Source organism: Nematolebias whitei, chromosome 22 (genome assembly GCF_014905685.2).
Source record: "Nematolebias whitei isolate Nwh7 chromosome 22, NemWhi1, whole genome shotgun sequence".
In the NCBI taxonomy this organism is placed as follows: domain Eukaryota; kingdom Metazoa; phylum Chordata; class Actinopteri; order Cyprinodontiformes; family Rivulidae; genus Nematolebias; species Nematolebias whitei.
In genome coordinates, this window is record NC_056519.1 from 11,000,383 (window position 1) to 11,025,825 (window position 25,443).

Consider the following 25,443-nt stretch of genomic DNA (forward strand, 5'->3'; position numbering starts at 1 on the left):
TTTCTCTATCTCTCTCAGCCCCCACCCTCATCCCGTTCACTTGATTATGTGGAGCCGGAGTCGGGGAAAGTGTCACTATGGAAACAGGGGCAGAATCAGCAGAGGGTTGTCTGTGAAAGCGAGGGGGAGAAAGGGAAGAGAGAAGGGCTAAGAGGTGGACAGTGCTGAGGAATCCACGCCTGGTCGTCTCACTGATTCTATTCGGGGTTTGTATCACAAAAGGCAGGTGAGGTAAAAAAATAATAATTAAACATTCACCCAATAAGTGGAGACGGTTGTGGAGGTGCTCTTTTTTCTTATGTGGAGCACTTCACTGGGCTATAAGTAGCTTCTTTGTTTCAGCATATCTGTCCACTCTCTCCAGCAGTTACGTAATTTTCTCCACATGTGCACGCTGTGTTCTGAATTTTTAAAGGCCTTGAAAATCCTTTATCATGCCCTGTAGGCCACCGAATTACACCCCCCTTTCTGGTTAGCACATTTTAAGTAAGAAAATTAGAAGTATGTTGTCGAACTCCATCCTTTTTTACACACTGAAACTGAAAGATAAAAAGTGAACTGCCAACATTTTGATGTTTTTTTTTTTAATGCCTTCTGATTTTGGTTTAAATTTAATGTAAAGAATATTTGACTACCTTAATAGGGGGAAACTGAGCTGTGATTTTTGCATTTTATAGACTGAAACATAATCAGATAGTGAAAGATAAAGCATGAATTTTTTTATTTTATAGAATATCTACCAGAGTACAATGGAGTGCCCCCCCCCCCCACACACACACACACACGCACACACACAAACCCTTATATTAATCCCAAAAGTCATTTATTTAGCACTTAATCCCACACATTTTGTAAAAAGATCCCCCTTGTTTTTCTTTTTCTTTCCCAAGTTTGATTGTTTGGGTGGTGCAGGAGAGAGGAAAGGACGGGAGGGAGCAGGTTAGAAAAGGGGAGGAGTAGAAGAGCAGGGTGAAAAAAGTGGGGGGAGGTATGATAGTGAGACGAGCCGAGACTCTACAGCAGAATGAGCCAGAGGCAGAGAGGAGGCAGAAGAGGAGCAGCCCTCCTCCTGAATCTTCATCCCGGGGAAGACAGAAGATAGAGCTGGTCCGACCTCAGCGGTCCTGAAGTTAAAGCCATCCGAGATGAGGTATGTTCCCTTTTTAAATCCTCCTTTACTTCTCCTGTCGGGCACTGGTGTGTTAACGGCAAAGATCCTGCGAAGTATAAGTTTATTTTTAGCAGGGAGTTACTTTAAGTGTGTGTGTGTGTGACTGGGGTGCGATTGATCAAAATGTCAGCGACAATTCTGTTGAGACACTGTTCCTTTGACATTTGAAGACTGATAATGTTCCTACAATCAGAGTCCTCCTCAGCACAAAGTGACCTGATGTTGCAAAGAACGATGAGAAGAGTTCACAACCTCAATTCTGAGGCTGTTTTCATCCTGCTGCTGACAGAAAAAGTGACCAAAAACTTAAAAAAAAATTGAGCTTAATAAGTCTATTTTTTTAATTTGCACATACTTTTTGCTAATCCCTATTTCTGTTGTGAGACATTATTGGTTTATAGTAGTCATATTTTTGACCTTAATGCTAAATTAAACAGCTGTTTTACAAGCTGACATTTCAACACACTTTATCTAATAAACTCTGTCACTAACAGGCTGCTTCTTTGACACAGGTTTCCCTGAGTATCTGTCAGCCACTCTCTTTATTAGTGCCATTAAGGGTGGTTTAATGTTATCACACACACAGTCTGTATTGATCTGCTACACCATGCCCAACGAGACAATAGTCCAGACAAGCCTCTTTCATTTCAAAGTCTGCTTTATGTTCAGCAGATCTTATTTCAGAGAGGAGACTTATTGGATATTACAGAGCAGGGACTGTCTTTGTGCACATGTCAGGATGTCCTACAAACTCTTTTCTGGCTGCACTGCAAAAAGTATTTAACACTGTAGAGACAAAGTGTTCAATAATGACAGCGTGGTGGTTAGATGGGGGGGGGGAATTCAGTGCGACTCCTGACTTCTTAAAAAGCCCGAGCGCGATACGAGCCCAAGTCTCGACGCTGTGACGTCGAAGGAATTCTGCCAGAGTTATAGTGTGAGATTATTTAACGTTGGCTGCTTTGACGTTTTTATAGCAAACGTCACAGATGGGCGGATGATTATCTTGTTGAATACATTTCAAAATAAAATTTCACTTGAATCTGTCTACTGTTTGGTTTTTAGTACTAGTATCGGCAAATTGCTGTGTAAATCGTTAAGATTACGTCATCAAAGCAAATGTCCATTTTATCTTTAATTTTTTTTCCCTCACCCAGAACTTTAACGTTACGCAAAGCAATAGTTCAGATCTTTTAAAGTGAGTCGCTGTGAAGAGCTTATGAACAGTAAATACTAGGGATGCACAATATTGGATTTTTGGCCGATATGTTGATATGTTCAAACTTATTTGGCCAATACCAATTTTTTTTTCCTAGACCTACTTACAGAGACTACAAAGCTTTCTCAACTGTGGAATTAAAATACATTATTCTGCATGGTCTTTGTCAATTTGGCCTGCTACCAAATGCAGATGCCAAAAGGGGGCTGAAAATGATGTAACACTATATAAATATATAATATATATATAAAAAACAGTGCCTTTTACAGTATATCAGTGAGTTTTTATGATGGAATGTCCAATATTTAACTTTATCGCAAATATCGGCCGATACCATGCAGATATCGTGCATCCCTAATAAATAGCTTTGAACAGCCTCAGGTGGGAGAAATAGTTTTTCTGAGTTAATTGAAGAGTTTATGGCTATTCTGAGAAAGATGAGAATAAAATGGATTTCTGCCATTTTAAAACTTGTGGTTCAGGTAAACTTTTTGTTAAACTTAAATCTCTGTCAATTTCTCGTTACACAGAATTTTGTTGTGGCTTTTAAGCAAACACTTTTTTTTTTTTTCAATCGATCAGGGCAACAATGTACAACTTTTTTTTTTTTTTTTTTGGCCATTATTTATATTTAACAAAAACAACATTAATTGCCTATTTTAAAAACAATACATGAGTTTAGCAACGTGTAGAAGAACTTGTTTCTTTAAGTAAGTTAGGAGTTGCTGCTGCAACTTCAGTTTCCTGTCTGGTAACTGATTAAGGATGGACAGGCATGGCCAATATCTGAAGCCATTCATGTTCAGCTCGAGGCTCTTCCAGGAATAATATGTTAAATCTGCACGAAAAACTTTATAAATTAGCATTTTTATGAATTGTCGTGAAATTTGACAGGTGCTGTTTCAAGATGGCCGCAATCCTTCTTGGTCCTGGCCCTGCTCAGGTTAGCCATTAGTTGTTTTATTTTTCTGCTCAGATATTAACTCTTTTTCCTCCAAACTGGAGTTGCTCAAAGCACTAACAGGTAAGGTATTATTTGTTCATAAGCATCCATAGAACCCCACCTCAAGAGATCTGGAGTCTTTTTAATTTGTTGGTTTTAAATGTGGGGAAAATTATAAAAATAAATATCTCTAAGGTGCTACGCTCCAACAACTACGGTAACTACAGCATATCGCTTAAAAAATACTGTGCATTAATTTTCTGTAAGCTTTAAGGCGTGTCATAAATTGACTTTGAGAGGGACATGCCAAGTCAATCCTACAGTAGATGCATGTATTCATGTGCCTGTGGGCTGCATCTGTGTTCGCGTGGACGTGCATATGGATGGCAAAGAAAGTATATGGAGATCAATGCAAGCAGATGTTCTCTCTGCACTTCAAACGCTGCTCTGTTGTTGGCGCCGCAACGCTCCAAAAGGCCTCGCGCGAGGGGATCAAAGGCTAATGAGACAGCCATCGCACAAACGCACCCGGCAGACCCATGAATATTGATACGGCTCAGGAGAGAGATGGAGGCAAGAGAGGGTGTCTTCATTCACTCAACAGCAGATTAAAGACGAGCAGGGGGAGGGGCGCTCTGTGTCGGGAGGACTTTGGGGGTATAAAAGCAGCAGAATATGTGGTCAAGAGCTGAAAAGGCTCATGACAGGTCTCATTTAGATGAGTTAAAGGAGTTAAAAATGTCAGATTGGCTCTATACCAGCTGTCAGTACTATCTGTTTGACTTGAATACAAATGACTGCAAAATGATGCATCGTGTCCACATTCCTCCAGCTCACACGTCTGAAACTAAAAGCAATTTTTACTCATTTGTAGATAAACAAGATATGTGATTTTCCACATGAGAAAGTGTCTGAAGGAAGGAACAGAATGTGGGATTGAAACATCTTTCTATCTTTGCCTCACAATAAAAAGCTGCTCACCAAAACAGTGGGTGTCCAAGGTGTTGTGATTTTTTTTTTTTTTTCCAGCTGGCAGAAACGAGATGACAGCCTATCTTTTCCTGCAACACATACAGCGGCGTTGTGTCGTGTATGATTGCCTTAAGGTGACATGTTCCCCACAAAACACAGCGTTATCTCTTCCTGCAGGGTTGTTGTTTTGTCTAGCAGCGCGGTTAACCCTCTGAGTGTCCTCACTTTGTTTCCCTTTCTGAAATGCAGCGACATGAGATGGTAAATTTAGCTCCATCTCTTGCAATATCTGTCCAAACGTGGAGAAGCATCCTCTCCCTCGGTCTTGGTTTGTAAAAAATGAATAATAACTAATATAAACTAAAGGTGACAGGGTTACATCGTCCACTAATGTGTGTGTATATATAAAAATAATTCCATTCAATCAACCTTTATTTAAACAGATATGTCACAATAAGCCTCGAAGACTCATTTACAAGTGAGACCTGTTTGGACAGACAATTAAAAAAGTGGTGAAAAATAACACGTAGGGTTTGGAGACAAAAAAAAAATTCCTACCAGGTTTTTAACCTCTGGTTGAAGGTCAACAGCGTGATAATGAAAGAAATCTCACGCGCCGACGTTATGCGAGGGGCGGGGGGACGCAAGGGCGGTGAGCATGTCCAGAGACAACACACAGAGGCACTGCAGAGTTCAGATAAAATCACTCGGTTCAAATAGTTCTCTCTGGAGAGATCCGTACACATTCGGGGGGTGCCGAGGACAACCAAAGACGAATCCAAAGAGTCCTGAAATGATGACAGAGTGTTTATTCATCTGGGCCCCTCTGAAAAGTCCATGGAAATTCCTCGGTAGGAGGGAAGGGAGGGGAAGAGCCATCAATTTTACAAAACTTCCAGGCAGGTTGATATAAGATGGCCTGTCAAGGCCAGTCAGGGAGCCGAATTCAGATAAACATGATTGTTTTGGGGACGGGCAAAACTTTAGTGACATCTACCTTGAGTCTGTGTCGGTCCACTCGATTCCGAAACGTCCAAATTACATGGCCACACCACTGGACCATGCCTGAGCTTAATTCTTGAGATCTGATCCATCCTGCCAAAAGCATTTGAGTCTGGGTGCTTGAGGCATGAACCAAGCCATCATAAGCAAGCAGCATGATCAGGTCCGAATTTGCTGCCGACGACTTTCTTGATTGTAGATAAACCAGCAACCAACCAGCCAAATCCAAAAAGCAAGAACCAGTTATCATAAATCCAGTTATAAATGTGTTCTTGAAATCCACAAATGGCAGCAGAGATAGACACATCAAGTCTTAAGAGTCGATGAGATATCCAGCTGCGTGCGTGCCAACAGTGCAAGTCAGCTCACCTAAAGCCCGTCTTCCCTTCGAAGAAATGTTATCAATTGTGTTGAGGGACCAACTGACCAAATCCAAGTCCATAGTTATGATTCGGAAGATTTGTAGAAGGGAGGCTCTAAGCAGTTTCACAGGACAGAACAAAGCAAAGTGGAGAGGGAGAGGAGGAGAAGACGTCCGCCCTTGACGAATATATATAAAAGTTAGGGATGTACGATATTTTCGGCATGGTATCGGTATCGGCCGATATTGGCGTTAAATTTCAATATCGGACATCAGCCATTCCATTAAAATAACTCGCCGATATAAAAGGTGCTGTTTTTGCCTGGAGTGGCAGCACAACAAGATAACGTCACATGCGCCTACCCGATCTCACAGAGGAGAGGAAAATTCAAAATGTTGGCGGTGTGGAAGTTTTATTTTTCGTTTGTGAGGATGTCGGATTCCGAAGATTTATGGAGTACGTGGAGCCTCGCTACATGGTCTGCAGTCAGAGATATTTTTCTGACGTAACGTTACCCGAGTTACAAGACCTCATTTCCAACATCATTGAGAAGCTAATAGCCGATAGCACGACTTGTTGGGTGAGTTTTACCACAGACATTTGGACATCATGTTGGCCCCTTTAGCATGATTAGTCTTACGGCACAATAGACAAAAACTTTGAACTTAAAAAGGTTGTCCTTCATGCACATGAGTGCAGAGGATCCCACACTGCAGCTATAGGAACCTGGAACAAGCCTCCACAAGTGAGACATCATCACAGGTGACTAATGCTAATAAATATCATTTAACACTTTTCATTTAATGTAAGTTAAAGTGCTATGCATATCATATGGCTGTTACTGAATATATATCACCAGCTCTTACAGCTGTTGCACAATTTTTGTAGCAAATAAGCCTAAAAGAGGAATATGTTCTGACAAAGGAATGTATGTATATAAAGTATCTGCATCGGTTATCGGCCGAATAAGTTTTAACATATCGGATATCGGCCAAAAATCCAATATCGCGCATCCCTTGTGTGTGTCTATATATATATATATATATATATATATATGCTGTCAGCAGGCTGGCAAAGAGAAACTGGAAAGTCGATGAGAAGCGAGGCAGGCAGATAGGCTGAGGGAGTCTGGTTCTGCTGGAGGGCCGTCCAAAGCTTGTAGGCGATGCTGCTTCCTTCTCGACTCAGGGTTGTAAATCAAGCCTCCCCTCCGGGGTCTATCTTCCATTTTCAGACCTTCACAACAGCTTGTTCTCCAGCCTGTGACGAGAAGGGCTGTTGTCACAGCAGCCATCAATCGTGTGGGATGAGTTTGTCGGACTGGGGGATTTTACCCATCAGAGCGTGGTCACTGAAGTGTCCCATCTTGTCTCGGTGTCTGTCTGTGGGCTACACTTCCTCTAGAATGCCAAGTTGCTACAAGCTTTTGTCAGCTGCGCCTCACAGAGTATGAAAAGAAAGGTTTTTGATCAAAACCGGAACCCTGTGGTCTGTTTCGATGTTATAAATTTTAACATTTTATGCTCAATTTGTCTAAAATTTACAATATGTGCAAAACACATAATGAAACACTTGTTGTTTTGGATTAAGTAGAAAGAAGTAAAAATAAACTTTTTATCAAATAGTTTTGAGGAAATGGGAAACCACTGCACAAATTCAGTTTTTTTCCATAACTGAGACAGTCTGGTCTCAGAAATGTGTCAAATGAACACAAACTTGTTTACAGGCAAATATTATATTTAAGAAATGAGACTACAGAAGAAAATAAGTTTCTTTTCAAACGTATGATTGGAAGTGTGCCAAGTCCAAACTCAGGCACCCACAATTTTTTCTAAAAATGTCAGGATGACTTACGTTTTATTAAATATTAATAAGATTGTTTTGTTTCTTTAATCATAAAACTTAACAAAATCTTTAGTGGAGCTTTAATGTTATTTTCTTGTCTTCTGTATGACAGGAAATTAACAGTCCAGCCTCTTGATATCAATTTCATGTTTTAACCTTGTAAACATTTTGTGACACTTTCAAAAAAATGTGTTCAGACTTTATTTTCATATGCTAATATAAAAAGTTCCCATCCCACATCAAAATTTATAAGATGACAATAATGTGCAAACGTTTTGTTGGAAAGGAAATTTAATTAATCAAAAAAAGTTTATTTTCTACAATACCTTTATGTTACAAATTAACTTCTCGTATTTTTGTTTTATATGCTAAAACTAGTGTTTTACTTTATCATTTTATGATGGACTAATTCTTAGTCTGTAATCACGATTAAAAAATAAAACCGTTCCTAGTTTGTCAGCGGAGATGTGCCCTTGATACACTTTCAGCTACAGAGGTGATCTCTTTAAAATGACGTTTTGCGCTATCGTGCGCAATATTGCTAAAGATTTTGCTTAATCTATTAGCACTTAGTTCACACTGCTGGCAAATGTGGCACAAGTCCAATTTCTTTGCTCATAAGCGACCTATATCTGATTTAAATTTTTATGACAGTCTGACCCTAGCAAATCTTTTATTTTATTTTTTTCAAATCCAACCCAGGTCTTTTTCATTTGTGATACTAAATCAAAAATATCTGGTTTTTCAAAGCGGCCTCGGTTTAAATGTTCATGTCAGTAAGTTAGGAGTATGTGGCTCTATTCAAGTATCGATAATGTTATACTAATATTATCGTCGGACCGTATCGATACTAATAAGATTAATACTTGAATTTATTTTTATCTTCAAAATGTTGCTCCCTTTCCAAAAATACAACATCACGCCAGAGTTGGCTGAAAGAACAAAGATTAAATGTAAACACTGGACCAAAGAAGCATGTCAGATTATATTTTAATTGATCCTGATTGCACAACTCGTTGTTATACACACATGCTAACATAAGTAGCATCTGTATTTACTCACACAAACACAGTGTGATGATAAGTTTCTTTCGACTGCTCCCTTCTTCAGGGGTTGCCACAGCAAGCAAACTTACATGAAAGATTTGGTTTTACACTGGATGCTCTTCTTGACGTAACCTGGGCTTGATCGCAGGATTTCGAGACTGCGGCACTGACCAAGCTGCCCCAGCAGTTGCGTTTTTAATATAATGTGAGCGACCTCGCAGAATAATATGGAACACGGCAAAAAATGAACATAGCCTTAGAGTATGTGTTGTGAATGAGTCTCTGCTACTACCACACCGAATGTGACTTGCAGCAGTTCGTGTATGCTGAGGTCATTTGGCTGTGGCGACCATCACAAACTGGGTTTACTTCAAAGCTTAATCAGATGGAGTTGTGATTACTTTTTCTTTTTAAAAGCCTGTTTAGTGGTCCGTGAGATATTTTGCTAAAAGACAGGGTCGACTTAAACAGTTATTTTTAAGGTTTTTACCAAACATGATTACCGTATTTTTTGGACTACAAGGCGCACTTAAAATCCTTTAATTTTCTTAAAACTTGACAGTGAGCCTTATAATCAGGTGCATTTTATGCCTTAATTCTGGTTGTGCTTACTGACTTCAAACCAGTTTTATGTGGTTATTGTGAATGAGTTGAATAAAGTTGGGCTTATCTGACTGTTTTGTTTCACTTAATGCGCTTTATAATCTGGTGCGCTTCATAATCCGAATAATACAGTAGTCACTGCTTAGAGTATGTGTTGGCGATGGCTTTTAGCTACTGCCACACCAAATTTTAGCTCAGTATCTGAAAAGAATTGGAGCTAAAGGGCAATTCTTGTGTTTTAATGTTCATTAGCTGTGGCAGCCATTTTAAAATGAGTTCTCTCCAAGTGTTAATCAGTTGGACAGCCATTGATTGTTTTCTGAATTCGTTGCTGGCGGTGTAGAGTCTCGTGAGGTATTTCACTGACAGACAAATGAACACAGACAAAAGCAATTACATTATCACTCACTCACTTTTTTTTTTTAAACATCTATTCTCTTCACTAATTTACAAACGATCATCTTCAGTCATTAGTTGGTTGTGTCACCGCTCTGAATTAATGATGTAACAAAATCCTCCACACATCTTTATGGTGATGTAATATTTAGACGGCACTGTTCAGTGTTGCTACACTTTTACACAAGCAACATCTGTGCGTCATAGAGCTCTTTGTTGCTCCTGTTTTTATTTTATTCACGACTAGACTGACATTGCCCTATAGTGAGCACATGGATGAAGAAATCCATTTAAGTCTAATCAGAAACAAAATTGACAAAAAGTTTTTGCAGTAATGCAGTCCTAATGTTATTCTCGCCCCGAATCAGGCAGCTTTAAAGCCCGCAGGTTGAATTATTCACTCTTTTAAAACCAATTAGCTGAAGGTTTCATGGAAATCAGAAACAGTATTTGATCTCTTGATGTCTTTTTGAATTTATCAGGGAATAAATTATACAAATTTGACAGTTCCCAAATTAAAAACCTCATCCCTCTGACATTTCTGTCAGAGGGAGACCTAACAAGCTAAAATCCACTCATAAATTATTTCATTTTCTGATCTGTCCATGCATCTTTGACACACCTGATGCATTTAGTCTGTTTAAAAAGAACGCATACTTTAAATTCTTATCTCATATACTGTATTTGAGGTCTCTAAATGGCAGACAGGTGCCCAAAAGAAGGCTTAAATTATATAAATATGTTTTAACCGCATACATTTTTCTTGTATTAATGATGTTTTTTTATACAGAACATCTTATTTAGCCTTTTAAGAAGTGCAGCTTATGTTCAGTTTACTATCATTTGTTTGATGCTGCACAGTTTTTCTAGCATTTACATCATTTTTCACATCTGGCCTGTGCTTTCCTTCTTCCTTTTGCTGACTGAGGCTGCCAGCCCACCGAGATGTGCAGACCTGAAACAAGTCAAAAACAATATGACGAGAGAAGAAAACTAACAAGAATGCCACTAAAAAGACAAATTACTATACAGTATATTTAAATACAACAGACCTTTTGTGTGAGAAAAATTTCCTTGCAGAATTTTTACTGACGATCACTTTGATATATGAAACAGAAAGTTGGCATTTGATATCAAAAGACAGTTTAAAGTTTTAAAATTTCCCCTTAAACCACTTTTTTTATTATAGGGAGACACTAAATAGAATTACCTTATCTCACAAAAGGTGGAATGTATATGAAAATTTACCTAAATTGATAAGAGATATTGCGCCACTGTGTCACCAGTCTCATTTTTTCTTATTTTTTTCTCCTCCGGCACTTTCAAAGCATTTCTTCATCTTGTTTCCTCACCCTGAAACCCACAAGAGCACACCCACTCAACCTCCCAGCCCGCTGAGAGCACTTGAAAGCAATTTTCTTTTAATCAAGTTTACTATAAAGGGCCCTCTGATGCCAGCCTCAGCAACACTTCCATTTGTTTTTTTTGTTTTTTTTTTCTGCTCCATCTCTCTGAATTATATTGATTTCTTTATGAGAGGTATGAAATACTGTTAACTGAAAGAGTGCAAATTTTGCTCTGTTTATTGCTCTTTCTTCGGAGGAAGCCTCGTTTTTCATACGTTCCCAAATTCAAACTGAGTCTCATTGTTAAATAAACTGATTTTTGTCAAAGTCCAAAGTCCAAGAAAGCTTTCGATGGGCTGAGAACATGGCTGCAAATTTCCTAATTTGATTGACAATCCATTAAACATATTGTTGCATATGCGACATGTTTGGCACCATCGGGTTAAAAATGATGGAAATGGTCCAGCTGTCATCAAAGCAGCTGCTTAGTGTTGCTTGCTCTACCAATCAATTAGTCCTTGCGATTCTGCTCATTTTACTGCTGTTAGTGATGGAAGTGGATCTATAGCTCGGGTGCAGAATACGCTTTCGATCAATATGGAATAAAACAGACCTGAAATAGTCAATTAAATGAAACTGTCTGAAAAGTTTCCTGAGGAAATGGCTTTCTGGTGACCTCTCAGGCTCATTTAGCATTTAACTTAACTATAACTAATAAATGCAGCTGAATCAAATAAATAGAATAATTGAAAAAAAAAAAAAAATCCTATTTGTGCCAAACTGTAAAGTAGAAATAATTCACAAATGCCACGGATTAACATCAGATTTCAAAGGCTTAGTGTGAACTCATCCACCCTGTCATTTCCTTCTTGTGTCCTCTGGGAGACAAGTTCCTGCTGTGTCATATTAATAAACACATTTTATAACCACTTAATAGTCGCTGACCTTGAATCTGAAGCGCATAATATGAGCGCCGTTACCCAGCTGCATTGCTAATTCAATAGTCAGAACAAGAGCACCTTGTTTGAAATATCACGACTGGTGTCTCACTGCTTCAGTAAGAATACAACATCACAAAGACAAAGCACACTTTACGTTGTCACAAACTATATGTAATAAGAAGTTGGCAAATAGAATCTGTTAAATCCAATAAATAGTCAATTTTAGCCAATTGTACTCGTAACACAAACAAATACTGTGCTAGCGTGCTTTCTCCTGCAGTATTCATCTCAACCCACATACAGTAAAATAGTTATTAAACTGAAATCATTTGTTATAGCTGCTAAAATAAATTTTTGCACTGAATATCCATAGTTACATTATGTGAATAATGAGCATGGCAGCATAAACTTTTCATATGATGCTGCTTCAGCAGGTTTCTGTGCATTTAAATATAATGCAACAGGCAGCCATTTTACATGATTTTCTCATTCAACCTTTATTTAAACGGGTTAATCCCACTGAGCCTCGGGGACTCTTTTACAAGAGAGACCTGAATTTAGAGTGATGACAACAGTGGACAACAATAGACAATCATAAAGGATGCGTACAGATTGAGATTTTTATTTTTAAATAAGTGAAAATAAAATGGTATTTAAAAGAAAATGTAACACAAAATCAACTAGGATGTAAGGCGGTGTAGAAAACTAAAAACAGGAACATTTCTGCGCAGAGTAGGAGAAGACCATTTTGCCAAGTTCAGTCCACACTGAGGGAACACTGCAGGTAATAATGTCCTCAGAGCGCACGCTGCACCGTGATATTCCAACATGCAGTGCTAATGCTGTGTTAAAATGTACATTTTTCTCACTCTTAAGTACATTTAAGCATAAACCTCATCTAGGGATGCACTATATTGGATTTTTGGCCAATATCCGATATGTTAAAACATATTTGGCCAATAACCGATACCAATATTTATTTCTTAGATCTACTTACAGAGACTACATATCTTTCTTTGCTGTAGAATTAAAATACTATATTATTCTGCATGGTCTTTGTCAATTTGGCCTGCTACCAAATGCAGATGCCAAAAAGGGGGATTAAAATGATGCAACACTTCAACTTGGAATATGTTTAATGTCACATTTATTCATGATATTTACTCTCTCTAACACATCGACAACACTCGAACAGTGCAAGTTTGTAAATTTGCACAAATCTAAACTGAACGGCACTTGTGACGTCATAACGTTGTACTGGCGCTGCAGGCATCCATGTCACTGGGTTGTCATACAAAAACAGATATATAAACAGCGCCTTTTATATCGGTGAGTCATTTTGATGGAATGGCCGATGTCCGATATTTAACTTTATCGCTAATATCGGTTGATACTGATACCATGCCGATAATATCGTGCATCAATAAACCTCATCAGTCCGTTGCCCAAAGTTGCTTCTTATTGAAATAAAATCAAATAGAGAATCAAAGCAATGCGACTAATTCAGAACAGGTTGGCATAATTTAGTTACTTTTTTGTCAGGGTATTTGTTTTACTGCTGTTTAAAAGGCTAAAAGTTTATGAAATACTTGCAGCAAAATAAGATTTAGGAAAAGTTTAGTTTGAGCAAAATTGTGCAAAAACTATCAGGTCAGATTTTACGACACGGTGAAGATAAGGAGCGTGGGCACTGAGCTGACCTAAAAGATCCTCTACACGCTGGAGGGGCTTTACTTTTCCATGCACTTGTACATGAATTTAAATGTAGCAGAACTTATAGCAGTGCATTTCACCGCATGCAACACAAGTGCTGGTTCAAACTCGAGCTTTCCACCTGAAAACATGTCAAAAACTCCAATTTAATGAGACTGAGACAGGTATCTCCGTGGTACTGAACCTTCCCGATGTTTTGTTCTCCTTGCAGCTCAAAAGAACACGGTGTACTAAGAGTGTTACCTGTGACCGAAGCTGAAGAAGACTGGCTGTCCTGAACATGCAGGTGAGTCTCAATGTTCTTCGTCTCCTCTTCGACATTAATAACAAAGATCCTTGAGGTGATGGATGGAAGGATCGGGCGTTATGATCTGCCTTATGTGTCAGAATAACCAGTTAAGTGATCCATCATTGTGTTACATTGTTTTAGCGCCTGCTGCACTGTATGTTATGTGCAAAAGCAAAATATCCGCAGTGACGCCCCATCTATACTCGTTAATAAAGTTAAAAGTTATCCTTTTCAGTTCTTTGCAGGTTAATTTTTTTTACAAAGGCTGCAAAAACCGTGATTTTCCTGCATCACTGGTATCACAAACTACAAAAATCTTTGCAAAAATATGAAGCATAATGAGCACTGTTGGCCAAACAAAGCTAAAATGATGGCATTTAAATTCAGAACATTACTTGAATAAACCCACAAGCAATGAAATGAAAGGAAATTGACTCATATTAGGAATGCAACTGTCAAAATAAAAAATGCAAAGAACTGCTAGACCATTTCCAGGGGAAATAAAAGAAACGGTGTCAGCAAATCTTTTGTTCCATACATCAAGTATTAAAATTTCAACCTACACAGCAGCTTAATGGATTTTAATGAAACTTCCCCTGAAAAAGATAATTTAATTTAAACTTTAAATGTTATTCAACCAGTAAAATGAGAGAGGAAAAATGACTTAAGTCCTAAAATATCTTAATCTTGGTTATTAAAATGTATTGCCTTTGCAGAAAAACACTTCAAATGGGTGGGGAAAAAAAGAATAAAAGCCGGGACGTTAATAGTTTTATTTCCCCTGGCTTTGTCCCTATTTTCAGCTCATATCATCTATTTTACTCTTCTATTTCCTGCAGCTCGGTTTGTAATTATTTTTTAAGGGAAAGCGACACTGCGAAAATCCGAGCTGCAGAGTTCAGTGTTAATGAGTTCAGTCTCGTCTACATGTTGCTGTTAAATTTACATGAACATTAAAAGCTGTGCAGAATATACGCAGCAATCTTATGGAATTTTCCACACACAGAAGGTTGGTATAGGGTGCACGGTCCTCTCTGATGTGGTTATACAGGGGAGGATGACATAAGCGAAGCTAAACAACTGAAATCCTGCATGTTGTTGAGGTTTTTAATGATGGTACCCCCACTAAGCTCAGGATGCATTGCGTCAGTGTCGACCCTCGCGTCTGAGCTCTGGTGACACCTTCCAATCTGTGTTAATGAGATGACTCCACTCTGTCTGCGGGTCACGGTGATATTTACAGAAACCGTTGTTGCAGCAGAGATCCACGCCTTTCTGAGGTGCTCCCCAGCCTCATTTGCATTGCTATTAGACTTCCTGTTCTCGCCCTTCCCCAGCTTCATCGCCCTCGCCGAGCGCCTCCGTGATCGACAGGCTCCTTCGCGCTGCTCTCCAGTTTGTATCGCACATGTTAATTAAAGCCTCTAATTAGCTTTCTCCACTAAAAGGCCGCATTAAATCAGAGCTGGAATGGCAAATGATTCCTGGCATTAGCATAATTGTGTTTTTGAAGTGTAAAGATTCAGGCATTAGGGATTTTTTGTTTCAGTGATTTGTTGTGTTTGTGGCTCTGAGCCCACGGGGGCTGCTGGAGGTCGACTGGATGGGTTGTGGGGCCCGGGGACACTACAGGAGCCCCGAACGCTAATGAGGCCTGCTACTCTCTGATGGAGCAGATACAGGAAAAACAATAGAGTGACGAGATGCCGGGAGGTTGACCTAAGAATGAGTCAGAGCGGAAAAGGACACTTGTGGTTCATGTATTTTTGTGCGTGACAGGAAGCCACAAATAGAAGGAAGAAACAAAAAGAAGATGAATTAATATATTTTATCATTTGAACAGACTTTTAACCCTTACTTTCCTTCTAATACATATTTAGTTTGTAGAACAAAAAAATAAAAAGGCACAAATATAATTTGTCTTTAACGTTAATGAACTTTTAAAGCAAATGTTCTTCATCCGACAAGCTGATACAAATATTTGCACTCATTCTTCTGCAAATTACATCAACTTGTCGATCATTACCTGATGTTTATTCTGTTTGTTAATGCAGAACATTTGCATGGCATTCATCTTTTGTGTATTTATTCAAACAAAAATTTAATTGCTTTACATTTCTGTGGGGTGTTCGCATCACTTTATGAAGTTATTCAAAACTTTTCACAGATAAAATGTGTTAAAATGCAGCTTTTTTTGCCTTGATTTTTTTTTTTTAAGTCCACAGTTTAGTGCTGCTGAGTTTCAGAGTCTCCATGTGAGTTACGTTAATTAGGTTGTTTTTTAAAAACTTGTTCTGGAGCGGCATTTGCTCAAACGGCTCAAAGCAAAGAAGCTGTCTTAAGTGCTGTCCAAACTTTTCTCTGCTCAAAGATGCTACAGTGTCTTTGTAATTGTATCACTTCAGAGATTTGAGCTTGTGAGAGCTCCAAACAGGCTCATTCAGGTGTTTGAAGATGTTCAGAATGTCTATATACTGCTTCAAAAATTAATCTTTGAAGATGAAGCACTGAGTTTTTAAATCCACTTGCTTGATAGATTGCTAGTATTTCTAAGTACTCTAAAGAATGTTATAATATTTTTGTGCTTTTGCACAAAGAACTGCAGTTCTGCTGTAATATAAGAAGATATTAGGATTGCACAATATATTGATATCGTTTTGCAGAGGACCAGGACAACTGCAGAATGGCAGACCAGGGTGATGGCCCCTATCTTTAAAAATAGGGACTGCAGAGTGTATTCCAACTAGTGAGAGATCAGAGCAAGCAGTCAACCTCCCCAGAAAATGTTCCAGAATGTTGGAAGAGAGATTCTGACTGATTTTCCAACCTTGGACCCAAGAGGAGCAGTGTGGCTTCCATCCAGGCTGTGGAACTGTGGACAAGATCTTCACTCAAATGTGTCCAGTCCAAAGGTGTCTTGTGGATTTGGAGAAGGCTTACAACTGTGTTCATTGAGGCATTTAGTGGGATGGTGCTGCAGGAGTATAAGGTATAAGTATAATCCCTTGTCTCCGAACCTGTTTGTGATGCTCGTGGACAAGATCTCAAGGCACACTCATGGAGAAGGTTGTCTCTGCTTTATGGACCTCAAGGTTTTGACTTTGCTTTTTTGTGAATAATGGGGCTCTTTTGGTGTCTACAGGGCATGATCTTCATCGTGTGTTAGGGCAGTTTGCAGTCAAGTGGGAAGAGGCTGCACTGAGAATCAGCTCCTCTAAGTTTGAGCATGGTCATTTACCAGAAAAAACTGGAATGCTCCCTCTGAGTCGGGGATGAGCCTCTGCCCCAATCAGAGGAGTTCAAGTATCTGGGAGTCTTGTTCATGAGTGTTGGTAGGATCAAGCTGGAGGTGGATCAACAGATTGGAGCTTCATCTGATGTAATAAGGGCATTGATCCAATCAGATGGGACAAAAAAACGAGCTGAGCCGAAAGGAAAAGCTTTGATTTCCAGGTTGGTCTATATTCCATCCCTAGCCTATGGTCATAAGATATGTATCATGTATAAAACAAGAGGCCAAGTGGCTTAATTGTACTTACTTCATGGAGTGGCCAGGCTCAGGCTTTTGAAAAGGAGAGAAGCTCCGTCATCGTAGGGGAAGTTGGAGTTGAGCTGCTGTTCCTCCTCAAAAAGAGTCATCTAAGATGATTTGGGCATTTGATCATGAAGCATTTCGGACACCTCCCTTTGGAGGTTTTCCCGGCACGTTTCACTGAGAGGAGAGACCCTGAGGCAGACCCAGAACTTTTGCTGGAGGGATTATGCATTTTGTCTGGTCTAGAAATGCCTTGTGATCCCCCAGGAAGATCTAGAAATAGTTGCTGGGGAGACGGATGTCTGGTTTTCCCGCATGGATCATGCATTTGTGATCCAACCACAAATAAGGAAAAGAAAATGCATAGATGGACCAAATGTTGGAAATATGTCTCATTGCAATATCACTTTGCTCAATAACAATATTCCTAAAAGATTGCAATAGTTTGCAAACTTAAACTGCATACAGGTAAAAGACAATATTTGATTATTATATGGGTCTTATGTTCTATAAACACCCACAGCTGATTTAGTTGATTGTAACCAAAATGTACAATCTACAAATCTACAATCGAATCTATCTAATCTACAAAAGAGTATTAGCATTATGGTCACGTGAGGAAAATGTGGATTTAGCTTAACTAATGATAAAATATCAATTGCATGTTTTTGTAATATCATGCATGTGTAGAAGATGGAATCAGTCAACTTTTGTTAGAAAATCCTGCAGAGTTACTGGTGATTTCTTACTTCCTGTACTTATTAGTGGAAGTGAAAACACAGCAACTCTTTTGCCCCAAGTCATGTCCTTTATTGTAGTGTAGCACATATTGATTTACTGGTGATTGCTGCAGTGCACATCCTCACCTATCAAACACGACTGAAGCTGTCACCATCCCATGAATCGTGCCCCGGGGTAGACATAATGTACTTTTCAGAATCCTTCCTCTGGGCAAGCTTGCCGTGTGCTACTGTGGTGAAATTATTCACGGTGAACTTGCTTACCCCAAAGGCACAGAGGTAGAACAGTGACGGGTTTCTTTGGGGTGGGGGTTGTGTGATAGCCAAGAGTGTTGTAGGATATGAGTTATTGAGTCGTGGCAGACACACACACACCACAATGCAAAAAAATTCTTACTCTGGCCTTGAATCTGCTTCAGGCACGAAAACCCATTAAAATGCATTGCAAGAAGCAAAAAAAAGGGTTGAAGAAGTGGTGAAAAAATGACAAAGCTGCAGAAGGGACCGTCATAGTTTCTTGAAAAAGATTAATTTAATTTGATTCATTCTCATATAATGATATTTTGCATGTTAACAGTTAAATTATTTCATATTTCTTTGAAACACCACAGCTGGTTGAAGGACGCTCTGCCCGGGTGAGTGACTGATACAATTATCTGGAACTTAACATCACAAAAGTGTCACGTGGAGTAATGTGACAAGGTTAAGTCAGGTCCTCTGGACGGATTCTTGTTTGATGAAACGTTTCATCTTTTATCCAAAAGACTTCTTCTTCGTAGAAGGTGCCATTTATAAGACTGATCTTGTTGCAAGATCTCAATCTGAAGAAGCCTTTTGGATAAAAGACGTAACGTTTCAACAAACAAGAATCCGTCCAGAGGACCTGATTTAACCTTGTTACATTTTTCTACCTGGATTATTGAGCTTGCATCAGGACATGCAGAGTAATTTGTTTTTATTGTATAAGAATGTGACATTTACAAGTAAATGTGCTGCAAAAATATTGAAGAAAACAAAGGAAAAAACTGACAACAGTCTGAGAGTCTAACATTCATTGTCTGTTTTACTGGTGCTGCCAGTGACCAAGAGAACAGCCACAGGCTTGATTTACTCAACAAAAGACCTTTCACCTCGTGTGACCTGACTGCACTTTATTGTCGCTTCACAAAGTCTGACCAAGTTTATTGCTTTGGATGTCCAAGTAAATAATCCTGTCAAGTATGTGCAAGTTAGCTGATGTGCTCCATCTCTGCTTGTTGCTTATGGAGTGCAGCAATGCCTAAACTTTTCTGAAACTTTTCTAAACCAAGCTGACTGACATTTCAACTTGAAAATAAGTTGACAACATCCATTTCTACAGGATGAAGAGGCGGTAAAACACCTGTTAATTTTTAAAAGCCTTAAAGCAGTTGTGTCCAATCCTGGTTTATAATCTGGCACGTTTTAGACGTTTGCTTGCTTCAACACTCCTGAATAAATTGGTGATTAACAGAAGTGAAGAGTTAATTCAGCCATATGTGTGTTGGAGCAACATCTAGGTTAGTGGCCCTTAAGGACCACCATTGGAGACTATTGCTTAAAGGAATAGACATTGTCTTCTATCAAAAAGTTATCAATAGTTATTACCTCATCAGTTGTGACATCAGTCATAGAGTGAGAGTATGAAGAAAAGGACACAGGTTTTAGGCCAGGCTAGGCTAATAACTAGATTAAAATAAAAGACCCAATTTTATAGTTTTCATGCTTATAAAACAACTTCTGCTCAAAAATAAATTCCAAAAGTTTACTCAACTCCTGGCGGGCTGAGTCTCATCAATATTGACATTTTCTCAGCACACATTCCTGTAGTAACATGGAGGTTGTTCAGTCAACAACACTTCAACAGAAGAAACGGTGTTGTGCAAAAGTGCAGAGGTGTTCTACGATTGATGTCACAGATAAGTTACTAATTACTGGTAACTATTTGACAGAACATCACAGCATGAATGTCCAAACTCTCCTTTTAAATTTAATTTTCACTAATTGCTTGGTTAATTAGAAAAAGGTTGTGACCACAGAGAAATGTCTTTATTTTTCACAACATTCACAGCTTGTTAAAAAGCTCGATTTTCTCGCCTCCACTGAGAAAATAAAAAAAATTCCCGACAGCTACGACAGTAGAAGTCAATTCTTTTTGAAATGTAAGTATAGGTGGTAATAAACAGCCCACATATGTTGTCCGTCATATGGAGAGGATGGTTTTACTAACACAGACACAAATCCAAAGCAACAATGTGTTGACAAACAGTGAAATACCTGCTGTTTTTGACCTGATGATGTCATATTGTTGTTCATCAGAGAATATGTTGTTAGCCTTATTTGTGTTCGTGTGAGTTAGCAGAAGCTAACCCATATTCCGCTAACTAAAAAAATTAGCGTTGTTAACACTAACCTGCTAAACAGGTAAATACATTAGCAGAAACTATTATACAGCACCAAGTCACAACAGAAGTTGTCTCAGGGCACTGAACAGAAACATTCACATACATTAAAAAAGCCAATTAGTAAAAATGTATTTAAGCAGATTGCAGTGAATATTCACTTTGTTGCAGTCTCCCATCCTGAGCAAGCACATTGGCAACAGTGGAAAGGAAAAACTCCCTCTTAACAGGAAGAAACCTCCAGCAGAAGCAGGCTCAGGATGAGCGGCCATCTGCTTCAGCCGGCTGGGTTTGAGAGGACAGGAAGGAGAAACAAACACAGAATGGCAGCTGACGTTAATGGAAGCCAGACTGAACTTTTACGCAGTTTTTTTTTTCTTTTCCATTAGTTTCTCATACCAATTTCTCCAAACCTCATGATTAAGAAAGAATTTTTTTTTTTTTTTAAATCCCCCAAAGAGCATTTTTTTAACGATACTAAAAATTTATTAATTTCCACTCTAAGTAGGGATTTAATTAGAGATTGTGTCAGACTGAACCAGAGCAGTTGTACAATCATTATAAAGTTATAATTGGTAACGTCTTACCACCGACTGGGAAGTCACAGCGCTTAAAAATACCAGTTTGAAAAGCTTTAGTTGTTAAACACTTTAAGAATGCTCCGTCACTTTAGCAGATGGAAAGTTGTCCAAGTTAGATTTTTCCAAAGTCACAAATCAATGTTTTAACATTAGACCATTAAACTGTAAGCAAACAAGTCATTTTATAGCAACAACAAAAGTTATTTAGTCGACAAGAATCACATCAATTGAGTTTAGATAGAACAGGAAATGCCTTTTTAAAAAAAAATCATTTTAGCTATGATGAGTCGAAACAAAAAGAAAAAAATGCAACATTCATTGGAGTGGTAGACTATAAATTCTTTTTTCGTTAATGTTTTACTGAATTTCAATTCTAATTTGGTTCAAGTAATGTCATAATGCACAAAAATACTATTTTCCACATAAATGTTGGTAATGGTCACAAAAAATGTGTACATAAAAAATGTACTTACCTTTTTAAGTAGAATTTATTAGCAGACCAGCTAATTAAAACAAAGCTAGTTGCAAGAAAACAAGAACATGGAAAGAGATTTAATTAAAAAATTCCCCGTATAGTTGGTCAGAACTCTAATAAATATCAGGATTGAAATATAGCAAATAAACATGCACATGTGCGCACACACACACATGCACACACACTCCCTGTGCTACCTTGATTGAGTGTAAGTGTCTGCGTTGGTGGTCAAGGTCAGCTGATAATGGGAGAGATTGAGGACAGGATGATGTGGCGGGGGGTCGGCAGCAGACTCAGGTAATGAGATTTACAACCCTGAGCTTGTGCTGCACCCCCTCCCCTCTTTGTATACCACCCCCCAATCTCTCAGCTAACTTGATTTATAGATCTAATGGATGTTTTTGCTCCCACCTAAGATAGAGGCTTCACATTATCACAGAGGAAAAGTCTTGTGCTCAACGGAGCGAGAACACAGAGACAACTTTACCTTGATGTCCGTGCTTGTACAGGATATGCTAATATGTCAGGAAGGTGATAACGCCAGCACTTCACCACAGGAAAGATACTTTATTAGGACTTGTAATTATGGTATATGGCTAAAAAGTAAATGCTCGTCTCATTACTCATTTTACATTTTAAATACTATGTAATTTTTAGAACAGCCATGCTTGATGTATATTTTATAATAAACACCTGGCTTAGGTTTCTCTCAACTTTAATATGTGAACAAGTTATTTACTATACCATACCATTTTATTTATAGAGCACTTAAAACAGTGACAAGGCCAACCAAAGTGCTGTACAGACAGAACAACAGATAACACACAAAGCAAAATACAAAATGAAGTAAATCAGAATATAGACATAAAAACAATGCAGATAATGACGACAAACCAGTGTGGAGCATACAGGTTCAAAACACAGATCCTCTGGTGTTGAATGCTACTAAATAGTTGTGAGTTTTTGGCACCACACCAGTGGATAAACTACTGTTTACTATGGCAAGAATGGACGGATCTAGAGTAGGATAAACCTCCTTTAGTAGTCGAGGGGGGACCACATCAAAGGGGGAACCAGAAGGTTTCAAGCTGCACATGACCTGCTCTAAAGAAGATAGAGTGATGGGTTCAAAATGGTCAAATGGAGCTACAGATTGAGGTGGGATGGATGGGTCTTAAGTTGGAAGGGAAATGAGAGCCCGGGTGGTTGCAATTTTTTCCAAAAAGAAATGTAAGAAGTTCTCACACAGCTCAGCCGAGGCTTCCAGAGGTGATGGTTCAGTGAGGTAGAGAACAGAGTTTAGGGTAGAGAAGAGGACACGTGGGTTGCGAGAGTTTGAGGTAATTATATCAGAGAAGTATTTGGATTTAGCAGCTTTCACTGCTTTCTGATAACAGCACCAACTCTCTTTAAGTATTTGAAAAGAGACCTGCAGCCTGTCTTTCCTCCACTTTCGCTCCGCCCTCCTACATTGCTGCCTAACGGCCTTGGTGACGTCACTCAGCCAAAGTCCTGCTCTGAGTTTTGATTTTTTGGTTTTAACAGGCGCAACATGATCCAGAGTCTTTAAGCAGACAGAGTTGAACTGGGATATCAGCTCCTCAGTGGTAGTGAGAAACACCGGGGGCTGAATGATCATTTCAGAGTTATAAACATCTGTGAAATGTGCGGCAATGAAATGGTTAATGGTCCAGCTGCAACGTGCAGGAATGCACGGCTTAGGAGTTTGATGGGGGAGGGTGAACTCAAACCGGACTGGCATGCGGTCTGAAAAAACATGATCACCAATAACAAGATTACCAACAGTCACATCACATGTTAAAACAAGGTCTAGTGTATGTTCGCGCTCTTGGGTGGGACCGTTTACATGCTGTGTTAGATTAAATGAGTCCAATAAACCTAAAAAGTCCATAACCAAGGGCTTCTCAGGACAGCACACGTGTAAATTAAAGTCCCCAAAAATGAAAACATGATTATATTATGGTGTGATTTCAGCCAAAAAGTCAGAAAACTCATTTATGAAATCCTTAGACCGAGGTGGACGGTAGATGAGTGCAAATAACGTCGGAGGCGAATGGCCGAGTTCAAAGACACTCAGCTCAAAGCTGGCACGGGAAACTGGGATGGGCAGTTGTTCACAGTCAAAAGTTGATTTGAATATTGTTAATAATCCACCACCGCGCCGGCCTGATGGCCGCGGTGCGTTAAAACACAGACAGTTTGGTGGCAATAATTCCGTCAAGGCGATGGACTCACCCGGATACTGTCCAAAGTGGAGCCAGCAGCGGTAAAGTTTGCGTGCGCCAATGGCCGCAGGTTTTCAATAACAGCCCTCCGGGTCGGTCCGAGCTGCGCACCGGCTGACAACTCCCGTTGTTTACCTGGTCCGGGCACGCGGGAAGCTGGCGATGGAAACCATGACCACCAGCTGAAAAGGAAGATGCAGTGCGCATGGCTTTAAGCTTTACCAACTGCCCAGTACGTTTTCCCCGGCGTCTGAAGCGATGTCTCCAGGCAGGGAGGTGAGGAGCGCAGCGGAGGTAAGCTAGCATGTCCGCCAGCAGGGGGGAGGGGGAGGGGTCCAGAGGTACACTCATATTGTTCCAAATAAGCGACATCGATGACAGAGAAACGAAGATGCAGAAGCTGTTGTCGGTCATACATCAGTAGTGAGTCTATATCACAGATAAAAAAACGAACAAAACAAAAAAAAATCCGAACACCATCAGCAGAGGTGGATTGCAAGCCATGTACACGGGCTCCATCTTACCAAAAGTTGATTTAGTGGCAGAGCTTGTTTTTTCTCAACATAACTAGTGTTTCCCCTACAAGCAGGGCACACTGCCCTGTCAACAGAACCGAGCGCCCTGCCTACTGAACTCCCAACCCTACAGTCAACAACTGCCGGGCTGCCAGCACTGATATAGCGCTAAGCTAGCGGTGTGCAATACAGATGCGCTACCTAAAATGCTATGACTATGGTGGTAGCGCGAGCCATTTCCACCTCCCTCCCCACCACCTGCTCGAAAACTGTCGGTACAGTAGTCCCTCGCTACTTTGCGGGTCATTTATCACGGCCTTGCTCTATTGCGGTTTTTCACAATAAGATTGGACATGACACACAATTGGCTGATTGATGGACGAGCCCCACAATCGGCATGGAATTTTTATTTAAAATAAATTATTTAAAATTATTTATCACCTGCTGCACATTTGTGCAGCCCACACTGTAGGATAAACTTCTTGCTGCGGCTGATCAGCTGTTCTCCATACAGAGCGGAGAAGTGGGCGTGGCCAAGACGCTTGCAGGTGGCAAAGAGTAGCGGAGGCAGGGAGCTGACATCATGACATTCTGTGCTCTTTTAGAGCTTTAAAGTTTAGAAACATCCATCCATCCATCCATTATCTTTTACCCGCTTCTTCCATTTTGGGTCACGGGGGTCGCCGGTGCCCATGTCCGGCAATCACTGTGCGAGGGGGGGTACACCCTGGACGGGTCGCCAGTCCATCACAGGGCCACATAGAGACAAACAACCATTCACTCTCTCACTCACACCTAGGGACAATTTAGAGTTACCAATCAGCCTAACATGCATATTTTTGGTCTGTGGGAGGAAACTGGAGTACCCGGAGAAAACCTACGCATGCACGAAGAGAACATGCAAACTCCACCCAGAAAGGCCCCCTGACCGGGATTTGAACCTGGGACCTGCTCGCTGAGAGGCAGTAGCTCTACCAGTTGCGCCACCGTGCTGCCCAGTTTAGAAACATTGTTTAGAATAATGCAAGAGTGTGGGAAGGGTTTAAAACACCTTTATATATATAAACAGTGAGGAAAATAAGT

The 25,443-nt window shown here is 39.7% G+C and overlaps 1 long non-coding RNA gene across 1 annotated transcript in view; it reads left to right on the plus strand.

The window, feature by feature from the left end:
- The first annotated feature begins 1,022 nt into the window (after positions 1-1,022).
- The window catches only part of LOC119427985, a 68,676-nt gene continuing 44,255 nt past the window's right edge, over positions 1,023-25,443 (plus strand). The window contains exons 1-2 of the long non-coding RNA XR_005187678.1: positions 1,023-1,150; positions 13,771-13,845. This is a non-coding gene — a long non-coding RNA (uncharacterized LOC119427985). The remainder of the gene's footprint in view (positions 1,151-13,770; positions 13,846-25,443) is intronic.